The sequence below is a fragment of the Aphis gossypii genome, chromosome X (genome assembly GCF_020184175.1).
Source record: "Aphis gossypii isolate Hap1 chromosome X, ASM2018417v2, whole genome shotgun sequence".
In the NCBI taxonomy this organism is placed as follows: Eukaryota; Metazoa; Arthropoda; class Insecta; order Hemiptera; family Aphididae; genus Aphis; species Aphis gossypii.
Genome location: NC_065533.1, coordinates 55,510,906 through 55,526,593, shown reverse-complemented (window position 1 = coordinate 55,526,593; position 15,688 = coordinate 55,510,906).

The window sequence follows — 15,688 nt, the reverse complement described above, 5'->3', positions numbered from 1 at the left end:
TCAGATAATCGAATAATTGCATTAGAGATGTATGTGAGGAGTATTTAAGTTTTATTTGGGATGTGTTCGTAGGTTGTGAGATCAAAAGCCGGTGCCTTACTTTTAGAGAATGTGTCAATGCAATGTTGAACTTTTGCTTTAGGGGTAGAGTGATTTGCAAGGGGAAAATCAAAAACTTTTCAATTTCGTTAGAAAAATCTGAGTTGTAGACTTCGGCTAGGTGTGTTTTAAAGAGATGTGCTTTAACTGGGTACTCAATGGCCCATGTGATAATGGTTTGTTTTAGAGGAGGGTATGAAGGTTTTTCTTTAATGGCTTTTTTTTGTGGCTTTTCAGATTGAACCATCTTGTAAGGATATTAAAGCTACAGTTAGTGAATGATTCATTTCTGTATTTCGACAACAATCTTTTTAAATGAGTGGTGAGGGAGTTAAGACGATTGTTGTCTGAGGAATATTTGGTACGTTGCCATTGAGTTATTGCACGGCTTTTTTCGTTAATTAAATTACGTATATGAGCAGGAATGTTTATGGAAAAGGGAGGAGTGGGTTGTGATATTGGGGTAGAGTTCCACGCGGTGCTTTGTATCGATTGGTTTAATTTGGTAATAGTGTCCTCGATGTGTTCCGAGGATTCAAGTTTTATATTAAGGTTAGTGTCATTAGACAGTTGTGACTGAAATTCGGTTTTTTTGTCTGTTAGTGTAGGTTTCAGCAATTGAATTGATGGTGAGACGTTTATTAGTGAGGAGGACGGCTGAATAACCAGAATAAAGAGAGTAAAGTTTTTGGTTGGTTGGAAGTAGCTGTTTGAAACATTGGAGATGAAGAAGTCGAGAATGTCAGAACGTTTGGTTGGAAAAGAGGGCCAACGAGTTGGCAAGGAGAGGGAGTGAATTTTGTATCGTTTATAGGAGATGATTTATAGAAGAATGTTGCCACGAGGGGTGCTAGTATGACCGCCCCAGTGAGGGTGTTTTGCGTTAATGTTGCCACAATTTATGATGATATGTCATAGATAATTAAAAAATGTTTTTAATTGATCAGGTGTTATGTTATGTTTAGGGAGCAGTAAGCAGCTGATATTGAAAGCGGAATATGATTTATTGTCATAGAGATTGCGCAGGCTTATAAATAGTTTTTATTGTAAATAGGAAGACGATTGAGTTGGATAGAGGTTTGAATTAAGATCGCAGAGCCTGCGTGGCTGTATCATCAGGGTGGTTAGAAGTAAAAACTTGATAACCAGAGATATTTAGTCTTGGAGTTATTTATTAAAGAAGATTCAGCAATAAGTTCCAATTATCAATTCTTTTTTTAATATTACAATTAGTTCGTTGGTATGGTTTTGAATACTGTTTCAGTTCCAAAGGAGGACGAGGAGAGAGTTATTGGTATGATTATTTATCATTGTTATTTTTAATGAATTGTGTGACGATTGTAGTAAGCAGTAATAAGAGAGGGGTTATTAAAGCTTCAATTTCCAATATAAAGGCATTAAGAACGGAGTTTTTATTAGTGGAATCATCAGGGGGAGAAGTCGAGGGTTTTGGTTTAGCACCAGTTATGACTTAGGAGTAGGTTATACGAGATTGAGTTTTGGCATTGCGTATACATTTGGGGGGGGGGTTCAGGTGAACTTGTGATTCTTTTGTAGTTACTTATGGAATGTAGATTTGATAGCCTCTGTAATTGGCAGGATGATTTCCTTGATATAGCGCGCAGATTTTTGGGACGTCAATTGGTTTATCGCATGTGGATGATTGGTGATTTTTACTATAAAGAACGCAGCGTGGAGTATGGTTACAATAAATATGGGTGTGGCCATTATCTTAGCAGTTTTGACACTGGACTAGATGTCGGTGCTTGTGAGGCTCTTCAACCTTGATCTTGGTATAGAGAATTGAAGTGATATCGAAAATCGTTTTTTAATTATTGTCTTTAACTAAGTCTACGAAGAACAGGGGAAGAGCTATCTTTGCCGTTGCAGAACATTCACCACTTATAAGAGGACTGATAAATTAAAGTTTTTCAACGCGGATTTTATTTGTAATGTGTTAGTTCTTTGGTATTCTACTATTACGTTCTCAAATGAGTACTTACCTTCATCAGTGGAGGAAAGGATTAGTGTGTGCCACTTGACATGAATTTTTAACCCTTTGTTTTATTAGAAAGAAGAACGTTGCTGAAAATTCCCACTACAGAGTTCTACATGTATAAAATCGATAACGACTTTTAGGGTGTACTACCTCCAATCATAATTCTCCAAAGTCCAATTCCTCCCTTTAGGCTAAGTTGTTTCATGAGATGTTTTTTTTTTTATTGAGTACCTATGAGTTGGTTTGTTTTTGATAAAAGGCTTCCTTGAGTTTCCTGACCTCAGTAAATTAAGACTTAAGTCTCAAGCCTATGTAAATATGAAGAAGGTATATAGGACTGAATTATCTCTAGAAGAGTCATTAAGACCGTTTGACAAACAAATAGGATTATTAGATTATTTTTTTAATGTCGATGTAATTTATTGACTTCTCGTTATATTTTTCTTAAGAAACCATATAAGCAGAATAAAGTATCCATTCTATTTAAAATAGCTGATGGTGTATTTCTTTGTATAAATAATTTAGTATAGATAGATTGAATATCAATGCGCATACGTTAAGGAAATTAATAATATCCTTAAGATAACATTATTTATTGTTTTCATTCAAAAGTGAATAACGAAGGAAATTTATTCATATTATTTGATAAATTTTATATAATATATAAAAGAAAAACTTTGGGCTTAAAGCAGCTGATTCTAAATTTTTGAAGTACGCTGACCCCTAATAAAAGACTTTTTAATACTCGGATCCTTTTGCCAATTTTTCTTAACAATCTTTTTTATATATTTTTTGTTACTAAAATCCTCATGCTGGACGACCAGTGATAATTTCAAGCACACACAAACAGTGGCGTAATAAGAGGGATCAGTGGGTGCAGATGCGCCCGGTCCCGTTCACTTAGGGGGCTCCAAATAATAGGTACCTTATACATTGTATTTCTTTTATATATTTATAATAAACTATTTAAGATTTATTCTTTTGTAAATGTTTATACATTTTTGATTTAATAAGATATGCAATAATAATTTTAAAAAATTCTCTTGTTTGTATTTCACTATATAATATCTGGATAAGAAGGAGCCGTTGAAAATTTAGCCCACATTTTGAAGTTACGCCATTACTCACTCAACGCGCCGTAACAAATTGAAAATCGAAATGAGTTGTTCATATTATTATATATAAAAACTATATACATAATATATGGATATAGTAGCGCTCTCAAACATTATTCTAGGAGGTGGGACACATACATATTCATTAAATATATAGTATAATATAAATATATTATATATGAAAAATATATAAGCAAGTCATCCCGTTAATGGAAGATGACATAGGATAGGATGTAGTTCATAGGCGCACATAGGGGGGTGCTAGCCCCCAGGCTTCAAATCAACACTCCCAGTCTAAATACTGTATTTAAAGCACAATATATTATGTTGAATTGAATAGGTACCCGTAATATTCAAATTATAAGTGACATGTCTCTTATGTATTGAATTTATGGATTATAATATTTTCAAGAATATTTTGCTTATTATAATTTGGATATATCTACATATTAAATTATTATAAGTGTAAATAGTTTTTTTTTTTTTTTTAATGATTTTATTTAGATTATTAAACATTAACATATGTTGATTTTTAAAATAATACCTATTTGAATAAATAAATTAAAATATTATTTTAGATTTAAAAAAAGGGATTTATTTATTTATTTATTTTTTACTTCGAATTTACCATAAAATATGTCACTTTATTGACTGATACAAAATATTATTGTTATATATTATTCTAAAATTAGAAGACTAAACACGCCAATGTTTTGGTAGTAAAGCTTTAGATACCTACGTCCTTTATAATTATTTTTGGTTTTATTATATATGGTTGGTAATAATTGAAATCATACATCTGAGCATTTTTTAAATTGTTCACATTTTTTTTCAGTTTTATGAGCATTTATCAGTGGCAAGCTTAATATTTGAAGTATGAATTTAATATTTTATTTTATTATTTCCAACATACAGTTTGTTGGCTTAAAAATATTATATTCCTATATAAAAATTGTTATGTTGTTATGACACTTATAACGATAAATAAGATGTAACTATTTTTGTTTTTTCTTTCAATATTAAATATTCATAAATTGTATTCGTGTTGCAGCAGATGTAAGTAACTTAATATATCTTAAAACCAATAGAGTGTATGTACTTTGTATTATCCGTAATCTTCTGCGGATCATTTATATACATTATACAATTGTATACAAAAATTATAAAAAAATTTATGAAATTTTAAATATTTTTGTAATATTATATGAATGTTTAAATAACAATAAAACATGTTATTATAACATGTTATATAATTTTCCTGAAATACTATTTTAAATTACATGATTTAATTTTTTTAATAATATATATAATATACAATCATAAGTATAGTATAGTTTAATTTTGCAAATTATCTATGGATGCCAATCTACCATATTCCGCTGATAATCGAGAGTACTTACATTGTACAGGCACTTAATTTTTATTTAATAAGTTATAAAATTAACCAAAAATAAATTTTATTTTTTCTATGTTTGCACAATATTAACAATGCTTTTGTGTTAGTTTATCAAACAAAAAAACGTAGAATAAAATCACATTAATATTTATCATATAAGATAAGTTAATTACAAACTTAAGAATTATTGTTTATACATCTTATCATAATTATTGAAGAAAATTATAAAGTGATTAGTTTCTCCTAATAATTTAATTAAGAAATTGATTCCTAAATGAGCTTGGAAATTAATGGCTAGATAGGCTAGGCGAGTGTATTAATTGTAGAACTGAACCAAAGTTGCAGCCAAACATGCGGTTAGTGACTCTACACGTGCAGGCTAATACAAACACCACAATCTTAGTAATCTATAAACGCGAATTGCGTGAAAAATTTTGCTTTAATTTTATCGTTAAATTAATAAAAATGATAAGTATTTTAATAATAAAAAGTCTTATGTTAAATAAAATTATTTGTTTTTAAATGATACGCCAATAACTGTTGCTAGTTAGAAATTGCTTTGCGGTATGTGAAGTCACAAACTACATGTTTGTTTGGTTGCAATAATATAGCCACCACTGTTGTAGTCTAAAATCTAAGACCTAAATATATAAGGTTGATTAAGTAAAATGTGATTTACTGTGTATTTACAGTTGAGTAAAATAATTCAATAGGTACCTACTTTAAAAATTGTTTAATACATCTTATTTTATTTTTAAATTTTTAATCTATAGTTTGTACAGAAATTGGCAAATACACTTGTTATATGCAAGACAATAATGATGGCTTAATCTTATTTTAATACTTATTAACTTACTAATAAACTATTAATTTTTTTTTTTTTAAGGTAGTATTTAGTCATTGAACCAGTATAATATGGAAAAAGTTGAAACTTTCAAACTAAAAACTCCACCCCCACAACAACCACCACTACAATAACAACAACTGCAGCACTTAACTATGTCTGTTGTCGAAAATTGTGTAACAACTCCAGTAAGCTTGTTATTTTTAAAAATAGTTTCAATTGTATCGTAAATATTTGATACTTATTATGAAGTATTTATACTTATTGATTTAGGTGCATACATTATATTATATACAATATTCGTCTTGTTAATATGTACTTTTTAAAATTTAAATATATCTGCTTTTAATTAGCTTATAATCTAAGTTTTAAAAAGAGTTAATGGTCAAATATTAAATGTATTGGGTTATTGTTTATAATGTCGGTATTTTATAAGTTCATTGAGTGATTTCTTTTGCAATTTCAAAAAAAATGGTTACTACACTTTGAATCTCTAAAGCGGATACCAAACACATGAAAAATATAACTATTTAATATATTTACTTTTTAAATGGGTATGTAAAAAAAAAATTCCACAAATCACTTATTATAGTGGTTATTGAAATAAATATAGAGTCAGTAATTAAACCTAATGAAGAATATTCATATCAGTAAACCAAATTTTACTATCTAATAGAAATGTTTAGAAAATAATTCAGAACTTATATTTATTATATTTATTTCAGAGTGGTTTCAGTCATAGTGCAGATTTGATCAATCCATATCATTTTTGGATTACTTATCTAAAGATTGCAAATATTATTTTTGGGGTTTCTCGTATAAACGTGAAACAGCTAAGCTCAAAATTTGTTGCGGTGTTATAAATTCAGTGTGGTTGAAGTTATTACTTATTGCCAATAATACTTAGTATTTTTATGTATTTTTTTTTTATTTATAGTTTTTTGCAAGTATTATATAATCTGTATACAATTAAAATATAGGCTAAAAGTACGATTCACAGAAACATTATTGTGATGGGAGAATATTATTTTTATATAAATATAGGTAAAATTCCTAATATAATTTCATATTGATATAATAAATTATGTGAAAGAAAAAACTATTTAAGTATTAGTATTTTAATTAACTAATTTACTAATTAATAGTCATTAATCAAAAAATTAATTCTATTGTCAGTATTAAATCATTTTTAAAATTTCAATGTATCCTAATTGGCAACTTGTAAACCCAACCATTAATTTGATGCCATATTTATTATATCATCTGACCAGTAGGATTCTATAAATCCTCACAAATGTTGTGTTTATTTACAGTTTAAGTCAGTGATATTTTATCATCATTTGTGATGGATGGTTCCATAACTTTTTTGTAATTACATAGGTAGTCAGATAGACCTTGGCAGATCTAACGCTGTTCTTATATAACAACAACAACAACAACAACAATAATAATGACAATATTAATTAATACAATTTAAAAATTATTATTATTTTTATTATTTATTTGCTAAACTGTTTTGTATCTGTTAACCTATACGTGTTTGCACAAACTGAAAATACTTCTTCGCCACGTTTGTAAAAATTGCTTATGTTGTCTCATTACAGGCTATATATAGAATAAACGGATAAAACATGATGAAGAAAAATCAATAACGAGACTGATGTAAAATGACCAGTCAAACGTAGTATGTCAATGTTTTTTAAATCAAATTATTGTTATTTTAGTTAACTGATTGTTTTATATTTTTAAATTTATTTTTTTAACAGAAATTAATAAAAAAGACTGAAAGCGACTGAATGCTTGAATGCCTCAAAATTGCCAAAAATATTTGATTGCGGAAATTCCTTTTCCTTGCTTTTTTTGTTGACCCTATAAAATATAAATGCATAATAATAAACTAACTGTAAATTTTTTTAATATAAATACTTAGTTATTTTTGCAACCGACGAAGAACTTCAAAATTTATCTATGTGTAGTGAATGGTATACTAATAATCCTAAATTGATTTAAACACATTATCCTAAAGTTTCTTTAATTGCTGAGAATGTATATGTTTTATTATTGATATTATGTTTCTTTACATTATTATTATTATTTATGAGGTTCTCTTGCTCTTTAGGTAGTACAGAGCTTGATTTAAAGTAGGGGTTGGCAACCATTTTAGTGCCGGGGGCTAACAAATTTAAAAAAAAATGTTCACGGGCCATACACTTTATTTATTAACAGTTTATCAACTAACATAAATACATAATGTGGTATTTTATATTTTTATACTAATTATAAATTGTAATCGCGGGCCGCATAAAATCGCCTCACGGACGTATACGGCCCATGGGCCGTGGGTTGCTGATCCCTGATTTAAAGGATGAAAAATGCCTGGGTTCCCCAATTAAATATTTAGTTATCTTAGTATGCTATTACCACACTGTACCTACTGCGTTTTTTGAATAAAGTTTTATATAATAGTATTTAATAGTTTATTTTATTTAGGGTATTTAAAAAAAAAAATAATGAATTGATAATTACTATAAAAAAAATAACTTACTATTACTTAAAATCACATTTTAGTTTTCTTTTAACTTATAGTACTTTATTGCTTATATCCCAGACAACAAAATCAAATAATACACTATGTACTGAATAATATTAATACAAACAATATTATGTAAATACATTCTTTTTTGTTAATATTACTCATTAATATTTAAAAAAATGATTGTTTGTATAAAAAAAAACTTATTGAATTATTCAGTTTATTCTCGATGTATAAGAGAGTTTAATAAAATACAGTAGTAGCCAAAAACCAGAATGATTTAAAAAAGAAAATAATAGAAAGATTACTATGTTTTCACTCGTATAATATTTTATAATAAGTATACATCCAATTATGAAATAAAATATATTTTAAATTATAGGTGTACACTGTACAAACTATTATTTAAGTGAGTAGTTATTCATAGCATAGGTACTTATTAACATGATCATATTTTTTTTAATAGTTAAATTATTTTTTTTTTTTAGTTACTACTATATACTCAAAGTTTTACCGATGTTCAAAGTTATTTATAAATATTTAACTTATGATTGCAGCTTTAATAAATAAGTCATTATAATACATGAATACCTTATATTTTAATATTGTTAAAATAACTACTATAGGACCCAGTCTTTATAGTTTATCCTGACCAAATTTATTTTGTTGTCGATACAAGATATTTAGATATATATTAAACTTTTAAATTATTTTATTTCCAAAAAAATCTAGCACACAACAGTTCTATAAAAGTACCAAGATCATTAATTTTCCTAATGCATGACAAAAAATGTAGACATAGGTCATGCTTCAAACTCGGGGCCAATGACATATATTTTAATACTGCCCAAATCAAAAAAGCGAAGTCAAGTGGATATTGCTCTGCTGTACATTAGGTGCCGCGTGGACCACTATTATATTATTATAGGAGAGTTAAATTTGAATCCAATGATAGGTATCTTTGAATACGAAAAACGATTTTGAATGGAGATGATATATTTTGTCAGCTTAGGATATAATTTCCAGTGGTTATTGAAAAAAATGGTTTATGTTTCAATGGCCTGAATACACCAAAATTTAAGTTCTTTTATAATTATTGCAAGTCAAACTTATGGAAATCTTGTATTAAATTTTCAACTCTTAGCTACTTATACAAAAACTTTTATGAATTATACCTACAAAATAATTTGCAAATATTCATGATTTTGGCGAATTTTTTTCAATATTTGAACTTCAAATGCTAATAAAAAAAATGTGCTTATGTATTCTTATAATTTTTAAATCACTATAAAAATAACTTACGAGGAACTGTATATTAAATTTTTACGTATTTTGACTGGGCCAACAATTTTTATCAACACTTCAAAAAAAAAAAAATCTTAGAAAAATCAAAAATTTCAGTTGTCTACAAATAGCTCAAAAAAATCAAAAAATTTTGAAAATTAAATCATGTAAAGAAAATGTCAATCTAAATAACTGGTAAAATTATCAAGTATCTAAGACTTTACTTTTTGAATAATAACAAATATTTAAAATCATTTGAGGATAAATCGTTATCGTTACGCTATTTCGTAAAAATTTAGGTAAAATTCAAACGCACTTAAAATTTTTCCTATAATGAAGCTTCGATTTTTCTCTATAAATACAATCGGAACTACCTCCGAAGTTTGAAATTGAAATTAAAGCGTTATTTCGATTAGTTATGTTGTAAACAGACGCAAAATATCATTAATACTGTGTTGTTATCGTGTGTAAATATATTTTTCTTATAATACTGTAGTGCATAAGATAAAGTGGTATAGATAAAAAAAAAGATTAGTTAGGTATCGTAAACATTGTATAATTCGTATTATATAGTTTTTCAATATTTATCAATAAATTTATAATAGTCTTGGTATTTCTTCAAATCTCTAATCATTCGAACGTATAATATTTTATTTTATGTTAATTGTTAAGTTCATAAATTCAGTGACGTAGATACGATTTTTTTTTTTTTTTTTTTGAGGGGGGCTATATAATTATATTTATGATACAAATTACGAGATATTATTGCTTCGTTTTTATTTTGTTCTAACCATTATATAAAATATTTTGGTTTTAGGGGGGTGGAAACCCCTTACACCACCCCCGTAAATACACCATTGCATAAATTTATAGTTACATAATTATGTAATATCTATAGTAATAAACAAAAAATTATCGATGATTTTGTTGAGTTTTTCAACAAGGATAGAATTGCAATATTTTCGATGAAGTTATTACTTTTTTTTTACAAACAATAATTATTATTATTAATTTCAAGAACTATACATAGTATAAATAATTTATTCAAAGAATAATATCGTTATTTATATTCCCATTATTGGCATTATTTTAAACTTAATTAAAACGCATAATTATCTTTTTAAATCTCATTCCAATAGCATCACCTATAAGTGTCTATAGTGTCATTCCCATAATATATCTTTTGCCACACCAAACAACTTCACTGATGAAATAACTGATGGGTAATTATTCACACCAGCAATCACATCTATAGAAATACCATTTTCCCGACTAAAAATAAATACAAATATATTTTATTGTATAATAAAATGCCAAGCAAAAAAATCAAAAGTAAAATAATAACATACTTGTAAATCTTTAATTGTTCCAATTAAAAGTCAATTCTTGATCTACGACAACACCAGACCAACAAAAGTCTCTGTTAATTTTCTAGCTGAACAAAAATAATTGTGATATAATAAATTGATTTCTGTTTGTGACATTTTTTCACATTTATCACACTAATTAATATATTATCATATAAATACATGTAATTAATTTATTTAGATTTAATAAACAATATCATGCTTGGTAAGATTAAAATTAAAAAATTATTAATCTTAATTAATTAATATTATTTAGTGAATTAGTAAATTATCAAGTATTTAAACAGAAAATTAAATCTTGTTTAACATTAGTGCGATTACATATTATTATAATTTATTACATAAATACTTTTAAATATTTATTTTTATTTTCTTATATTAAATATAAAATTTTTAAATAATTGCAGTGGAATTGATTATAGTATTAGGGGGGCATGGAGCTAACCCCCCTCGCGGATTTGTGTACCATTAATTATTCCAACACCCCTTAAATTCATACCCAATGTGCTCCTATGGACCGCCTTCTTCCTATCTTGTTATTATAATATAGTATCTACAATAGTAATGTTATTATTCTCTAAACATAGTTACATTTAACTTTAATATGTTTATATCAATTTAATTTTATCCGTTTTCTAAATAGGTCGAGTCCGCCGAGTTAATTAGATAAGAGCGAAATGCGAAAGCTTGAATAATTAGATTCATGATTTAGCGGGCTATCAAGGGAGTTTACAATAGTATTTACGTACAAAAGCTGGATACAGAATAATGAATACCATACTTCTATTCGTTTCTATCAAAATTAAAAAAGAGTCAATTTTCATTAGTGCCAAAATATTTTACTGGGGCTATAAACTTTAATACAAGTAATACGTATATACTTATTAAGTGTATTAATTTTAATCAGTATACTAAGGTAAGTAATATAAAGAAATAGATAGGTATGATTATTAAAAAAGTTATTAACAGTTTTGCATATTTTCCGGTTTTCAGAATTATCTACATCGTTAATCATAATTAATAATAATTTGTGTTATTTTAATTATAATATATTATTCTTGTATTACGCCTATGCATTTTAATTAAGTACTAATTTATGAAAATATATTTTTAATTGTTTTTATATTTGTTCAAATATTAATTTTAAATTAAAAATGTAAAATTAAAACAATTACGCTTTTAATTATAAATAAAATAGTCTTGCCATATATACGTAATGTAAATAATTTTTTATAATATTTCAACAAAAAAATATAATTTTTGTATACCTACGCATTTGAGTGTTTTTAAATGTGTCTGCATTTAAAAACTAATTTTTGTTCTAAATTAGGATGATTATAAAAGTCGAATTTAAAAGTATAAACGTTATTAGTTAAATATGTAACTAAAATAAATATTTTATATATTTTTTTTTCAAACACATTAAAACTTTAATTATTAACAAATTTTAACAAAACAAACAGAATACAAATTACTAATAACCTCATGTGGTTTATTAATTTAGTACTTATTAAAATATTATAAAATGTACTTTATGTACGACGGTATGAGTATGTATAATAATTTTTTATATAAAAGTATTTAGTATAGGTACTTAGTATACCTATCATATATTACGTAGAAAAATTAATTCTTTTAATTGTTAAGATAAAATAATAATTTTATCATAAAATATTTTATGACTCAAAAATAAAAACAAAATACTATATGTTAACATCCCTTGGCTTGAATTTTTTAATTGTATTGTTAGATATACACGAATATTATTGACTAATACTCATCATAATTTATATTATCAACGTTTGTTCTTTAATTTATTTATTGCATTTTATTATTTTAGTATGATTTTTTTTTTCTTTTTTTAATATTACGTATTGTAGTTTTCGTTTAAAATGTAAATGATCTGATCTTAAATTTTTAATATTTATAATAATAGAACAAAAGTACAAGATGCGAAGACGGTATCATTGGCGTGCGCATGTGGCTATGGGAGGGGGATCAAGAGGTTCATATCTCCCCTTTAGACTATATTTTAGGTAAGTATACAAATGAAAACAATACATTGTGAAAAATATATTATTAATATTTAAATTTAAGCTATGATATATAAATGAACAAATATGGCGTATGCAAGGGGTAGTTTTTAGGTTACAATCGCCGCGGGTCTGTGAGAAGTAAAAAAAATTAATAACTCATTGACCTCTCCCCCTTTCAAAAACACTGAGCACGACACGACATCATATACTTGTCATCACACATGAGTGCATATCATATCTATGTTAATGCCTCGGCACTGGCGGGAAATGGTAAATTTAGCCTTTTGTTTTGACGCTCTCGTGAGTGTTGTTTATTACTTAAGTTTTAAGTGATTAAGATAATTATATTTTTGCTACTCTCTTAGAAGCCAATCACATTTTTATTTATTTTATCATTCTTTTTTATATTGCATTTTATGTGTAGGTTACCGCTGTATCATAGTAGTTTTATAAATTCTACTGCTATAAAAATAATGAAAAAGTGACACTTTTAAGCTTGCCCGTGAAACAAAATGGTATTATTGACAGTCCGCCAACATGTTAAAAAAATATATTATATACTTTAATATATTTTATTGCGTTGATATACGCATGATGATAGTATTGCATTATATAGAAAATTGCGGGCTTTTGTGAGAATAAATTACAATCAATATTAATTTACTGACAAAATGTAAAAAAAATTTTAAATTTAAAATATGACATGATAATATGCATAAATTATTTTTGTTATGCAAAGACAGTTATAAATACAATAATCATAATCATCAATCGTATGTATCTGTTTCAAATTATAATAAATATTTAATGAATACAGAATAGTTTTCTAGACCATGGAATTGTATTAAGTTAATTGTAAATAAGTATGAAATATATTTTTAAAATATATTAATTTACAACTCAAAGGAATTGAAAGCTTTAACGTTTTTTTTTTTTTTATTGTTAAGCATTTCAATAAAAAACTACAGTGAAATTAATCGATTCTACAGAAATGGAAATTACAATTGTATTATTGCAAATAAATAGTTTTATTTTTATATTTTTATAAAATGTTCAATGTTGATTTTATAAAACTTAAATAAAATATTATTATTACGCCATGTCACTATATTCCAACTATATATTAAAATAAATTCAATTTTATAAATGGTAAATAAGTCGAGCAATTATTTTTAAAGTCCAAATGTAAATGTTCTACACTACAAAAGTCATTTTTAATAAAAATTAATTTATTATACATAATAGTTTTTGCTTTTTTCATTTCATATTGTTTACACTATTTACAGTTTAAATTTATATATTATATATTATTATATTTTTTATACAGATACTATACGAAATTGTGATTAATTACACTAGTATTTTATATATTCGTAATAATATAATAACTGAGTGAACATTTTTATTACAATTATTTTTTTTTTTTCATTAAACATTGGAGTGGATTTTTGCAAGAGAGAATAAAAAGCTGTATTATAATTTAATGATTAAGCATATATATTATGTAATATATTAAATGAATAAAAAAAAGGAAAATTGTTTAATTTTCCTACCCGCTCGTAATTAACATTATTTTTCATATTTAATTATTTACTGTAGTCTGTAACACATATTATTCAGCTAAAATTTTTCCTGTGTATATTCCCAGGATATATTCGAAAAATGTTTGATATTTTTATTAATATAAGGTATTGTTATTCAAATAGATAATACTCGTAATAATTATACACGATCTATAATATATTAACTATTTTTCACATACCTATATTTAATTTCAATTGCTAATTTATCGTAAGTAGTTTGACACATAAATATTAATTCCAAATTTTCTTAACTTCATTCTAATTCTGTTTTCTTGAACTTTTTTATTCACAACTTTTGTTTTTTATTCATCTCAACTACCTACTTAGAAAATCTTGAATAATAATATCATTGGAACGGCTTAGAGTTAATAATAAAGGTGACGTATTTTTATTTCATATTTTTATTATTATTTTATACTTTTTAAATTTAAATTGTAATTTATTAAGTATTCATAATTTTAATTAAGGTTAATTATATTCAATAATTAAAAGAAATGTATACTTTGTTTTAATAGTATTATTACTTAATACTCCCTATGAAAGCGTATAATACTTCAATAGAATTAGTTCTGTTTTCAGACATCATCTGAATGCATTACCTACGTCAAAGCGAATGAACTTTTATGTTTTATTTTTAATTATTATGTATATGGTATTTTGCGTGCTTAGAATTGTAGGGATTATTAGAGGAATATTGAAGTTCGTAATTGTAAATTGTGATGTAGTCATAATTAACTTTATTATAATAAGAGTAAAAACGTATTCTAAAATAATTAGTGAAATAATAACTGAGTAAATAGAACGATAAATCAGTTAAAGTACGATGATTATTATAACATAATTATGATAGTTCTCGTATTATAGTGAAATAATGATCTTTCGGGAAAACGTCGGTGTTGGAAACGTATTTGAGAAAAACTTATTTTATAAAATTATTAATTATTAAAATCAATTTTCGAGTAGAACCTAAATATAGTTAAAATGTAATAGATAACCAAATAATAACAACATAATATGATACTTTTTAAAGTATAATTATTTACAAACTGTAAAAGTTTAGTTTGGCCACGATATCCGCATTGATGGACTGTGACAAATATGCATAGAGCATAGACAATATCGTATGTAAACGTAGGTACTACAGTTATATAGTTTTCTCTTTCAATGTTTTTAATATTTTTGAAGTACACTCAGCAACTTACATGTTAATACATTTTTAGCCTGTATTATTAAAATTTTCTATTAGTATTTACCTGGAAATTTATATAAACTATTTCAAAAAGGATAACATTTGTTCCTTTAAATTAATGTTCGAATGACTTATACAATTGTGTGCGACTGAGTTGTCAATTGTCATTAGGTAAATGAGTACAAAGTGGTTAACGTAAAAAAAAGTTCGAGTAGCTACATATTATTATAATTTATAATATTA